Source organism: Papaver somniferum, chromosome 3 (assembly GCF_003573695.1).
Source record: "Papaver somniferum cultivar HN1 chromosome 3, ASM357369v1, whole genome shotgun sequence".
Taxonomy (NCBI): Eukaryota; Viridiplantae; Streptophyta; class Magnoliopsida; order Ranunculales; family Papaveraceae; genus Papaver; species Papaver somniferum.
This window is the reverse complement of record NC_039360.1, coordinates 40,911,059-40,915,686: the sequence shown is the minus strand read 5'-3', so window position 1 is coordinate 40,915,686 and position 4,628 is coordinate 40,911,059. Positions and strand designations below refer to the sequence as shown.

The window sequence follows — 4,628 nt, the reverse complement described above, 5'->3', positions numbered from 1 at the left end:
GACTGACCAAAAGAAAAAGAATTAAAGTTACTGATGGCTCCACCTTTTTTTTACTGTGTTCTTTTGTTCATACTTACCGTTTGCTAAGATGTTCTTACAGAATATGATACAATTAAGATGGTGCATAAATTTCCATTTGGATATTCACTGTCTGCTTACTTATTTATGTCAATGTAATTTGCTAGTGCAGGGAGTTTAAGAATTATTTGATAGTCCCAATAAAAACACTATAAAAACAAAATACATGATCATCATTAGTCCCACCCTTCCCAAAGTGACCATCACATTATAAGCATTTCTGGTTTTCATACCTCAAGTTCCACTTTATTGAATGGCTCCAAAATCTTGTGGTGAATATTGATTCAGAGAAAGCGAATGGGAGTGAAGTTGTTTAATGTGATGATAAGGTCTTACCAAACACCGATTCACAGCAGTGCTGATGTATTCCCTCTTTACCCTTAGTTGCTCTCTCCCTCTCTGATTATTTAGAGATCAGAGGAAAAACAGTTTCAAGGAAAGAGAAAACCAGTAGCTCTTAAAGGGAAGAAGAGAAAGAAGAAGAAGGAAAATGGCTGCAGCCAAGAGGAAGAGAACTGAGCCTTCAGAGCACATACTGATTGACTACTTACTTCTTAGGAATGTAGTCTTTGGTAGAGAAACTCCATACAACCCAAAACTTGTGATTGTGAAACAAGAAGATGGAGCTTCGGTAAGAGCCTTGTTATCTCTTTCTCTATGTTAGTTTCTCTTATTTTTGTACAGATTTTGAGCTTGTAGTTCATCTTTTCTTTTTCTTCTTCTTCTTTTTTTTTTTTTTCCAGTTTTTGATGTTTTTGATCTTTGTACAGTACTGTTTTTTTTCAATATCAAGTTTTGTACAACTTGTGATCTTTGTATGGTTCCTCTTTCTTTTTCTTTTTTGTACAATTTTTGATCTTTTTACATTTTTTCTTTCTTTGTACAGTTTTGATCTTTCTACAGTTCTACTTTTCTCTCTTTTTTTTTCCCAATATAATAGTTTTTTTTTTTTTTTTGAAGCATAAACTGTTTTGTTGTTAATTGTTATACATAGTACTACATGGTAAAACTGTATGCTATTGCAGTTTGTGAAAAATATTTTGCGAAAAATACTAAACCGGTTTGTGAATTTATTTATTTTCCCCCCAATTTCTTATCGTTCTTCAACTGGTTTTCAACCCTCTTCTTAATTCTCGACTTTGTTTTCTTTGGGAGAAAATATTTTGTGTTATAGAAACTCATCTTTTTCTTACGGACGTGAGATCAAAATCTCTACAATTTAAGGAGGTTAAAGAAACTCACCTCCAACTATATTTTGTTTACTTTGGTTGAGAACTTTCTAAACCATTGATCTAAAACTAAATATTAATTTCATTTAATAATAAGCGTAGATAATGATGATAAGGATATGTACATCCTACAGACTCTAGGCTCCTCCCTTGGGCCCAATATCTCTATTCGTTCTTGCTTTGCGTTACTTGTGCACGTATGGACCTGACAATCACTGCAAGGGTTTCATTAAGTGGGTACACAGGACTGAAGAAGTGCAGGTGTGAGGGTGGGAGATATGAAGTATATGGTAACTCGTCTGGATGATCACATAACTGATTTGGAAGATTTGATCACTAAACTCAAATCATATGTGAGTGTATTTTAGAGAAGTTGTTTTGATTTTTAATTTTGAAACACAATTGAAAGTTAATAATAATACCCGCATCCTTTCATTTTTCTTTTTCTTTTTCTTTCAGGAATTCAAGGTTCAATGACAATTCCGATGAGCACTACCGTGATGATCCTTATGAACTGCATGATTTATATCATCCTAAGTTCAAGATGAATTCTCTGGCAGGACTTGAGTCGATTAAGAAATTCCTACCGATCAAAAATCTCCAAGGTCAAAGCTTCAAAAAATTGAAGATAAGGTGGGTACAAGTCTCCAGGTTGCAAAAGGCCTTCAGACGACTCTGGAAGGTATTAAAGAGGAAATTAGGGAGGTGAAGAACTCTCTTTATGAGACTTAGTATTCTATCTAATTTACTGGGATAGTTGTTTTGAGGTTGGGAGAATTCAATTGTTGGACTTCGTGCTTAAGTGTTTAAGATTTTATGCATAATCTGAGAGGGAGATAAGACACCGAGCTTGGACCTCATGATGCATAATTTTGTCGTAGATATCAACTTTGTGTGGGTGGCAGCTCGTTTATATTTAGCAGAACTGCATATATACCAGACAATAAGCTTCTTAGCACAACTAACTTCCTCACAAAACAAAAAATTATCTCTATATGCATGATTCTTACGATTACGAAAAATGGAATTCCTGGTAAGATAAACAACACTCACATTATCACACCAAAGAACATGTTGTGAAATAACATGAAAATAAAATGATGAAAACAAAGATTGAACCCGCAACACTTTCTGATGTAGCATCGGCCTATGCCCTATACTCATATTCAGTATTGGATGTTGAGACAAATTTTCACTTCCGAGAATACGAGGAAATAAGATTGGGACCAAGGCCCAGTCAACATCACAATAAGCTTGAACATGCAATAGGATACCGGGTTATAAGATTGGGTCCACGAAAAATAGGCATTCCTCTTGTACACTTCATGTCAAGTGCATCATTAGCTCAGTCAACATCACAATAAGCTTGAAGATGCAATGTAATAGATCTATTAAATTGCAAACGATTATTGACAGTACAAGTGAGATACCTTAATTATCGGTTGACCCCAGACCAATCTTATTCACTTAGTGTCTACATCTTTTAGCATACCTTATTACAACAAAACATATGTCTGGTCTAGTGTTCGTAGCATATTGTAATGCACTTATATAATATCAGAGAATAATGAGGAAACAACTGGACCATCAGCATTTGGCGAAGCCATTGGAATAGACACAGATTTAGCAGAGTCCATCTTAATCTTCTTTAACAATGAAGTATTTTTTATATTTTTTTTTTGATTCAAATGAACACTAACAAAATGAAATTTTAAGATATGTTAATATGGAATAATGAAGCTAAGCTTGTAAAGTTAAGTATATAGTACTTTAATACAATAAACCCATAAAATAATATTTTATAACATTTTTTAGTATAATTTTTTTAGTACTAGATATGAATGTGCAAATAACACACACCTTATTTCTAAAATTCTGCTCAAAACGTAGAAAATAACTCTAAGAAGTACAAGAAATGGGGCACTCTTAAAACTCAATTCAGAATTATGAATCCTTCAAAGTAGAATCAATAATGTATATAAATAATTCCTAAAATATTAAAATTCAAGGAAATTCTTTTTTGTAAGCCGACGTTATCCGATTAAAAAAATCGCTTTAGTAAGTTGTATGGTTCAGAAAGTTTTAGGAAGAAGTAAGAAGGCATTTTTCCGCATTTTTCCAGGTGGGTATGACATGACATGTACAAAAATTTTCTTTTACATATTACAACTATTATTTTCCTTAAAAATAAATAAACTACTAATAATATTTTTGTGTGTATTACCAAAATCATGGATCCAATCAGATGCAACTTTCAAAAATGCTTTTTATATGATTGTATACACTGATACAAAGATGAAACTGCATAATTTAATCAAAAACTGTGATCCCTAATTGCCGGTGGTTATTTATTTAAGCCTTTGATTTAGTTGTTTGAGCCCCCTTGGTTGTGGTTCATCACAGACGAGAGTTCTCTTTCCATTATTCCTTTTTCTAATTTTGAAGATACTTTAAAGTACAAGAGATCATAATCACAAAGACATTCTCCATGTAATTTAGTTAAGTGGTTCACAGGGACTTAAGTGATATTGTATTTATAACAGTTGATGTATTTTTATAAGGGTAGATTATATGTTAATAATAAGAGGTAATTATATGTTAAACGTGCAAGGAGATTTTGGAGCATCAAATTCATGATTGGTTGATAATAAGAGATGTTAAAATGAATTTATGTGTAAAGATAATTTGTAATAATACAAAACCTGTAGGATTAGTTTGGTGATAGTGGAATAATATAAGTGGTCAGACACTCTTTACCACAAATGAAGTGTATAGTCTTCCATCGTTCTATGATTCGCTACTTCTTGAGGTTTTATTGGGTTGAATAAGAAGAAAAAAAATTAATAAGAAATTCTCAAAGCGGAAGCTGATGAAGATCGATTGGGAAAAGACGAAAAGCCTATGGAGATAATACTTAATGGGAAACTATGGAAGTGGTACTTTCTTTAGTTACTAGTTGATTTGCAAATAAAATATAATCACTAGTTAAATACGGTGAAAGCTAACAGACGAATATTTCAATTCTTTAAGTTTTCAAATCATTGTCACGAGGACTACTTGATCTTTGTGTGAAACTAATAGTGGGAATCGAGTTACTACATCATCCCAAATGGGGTGCCCAGTAGGATTATAACTAACTTTCAAGAAATCACTAGGATGAATGAAAAACAATGCGGGTTAAAGGAAAACCGATAAAACATGGAAAATCAGTTAAAGCATAACGAAAATAATAATTTGGACAAAAATATAAACCAATGCCAACTAGCTGACACAGTCACAATAATAAATGGTTGCGTCTGTTAGAGCACTGCTCGGTCGAAC

The 4,628-nt window shown here is 32.8% G+C and overlaps 1 long non-coding RNA gene across 1 annotated transcript; it reads left to right on the top strand.

Moving 5' to 3' along the window:
• The first annotated feature begins 280 nt into the window (after positions 1-280).
• On the top strand, positions 281-2,262 carry LOC113361178. The gene is made up of 3 exons (XR_003364998.1): positions 281-709; positions 1,442-1,660; positions 1,767-2,262. It is a non-coding gene; the product is annotated as an uncharacterized LOC113361178 (long non-coding RNA).
• The last annotated feature ends 2,366 nt before the right edge of the window (positions 2,263-4,628 follow it).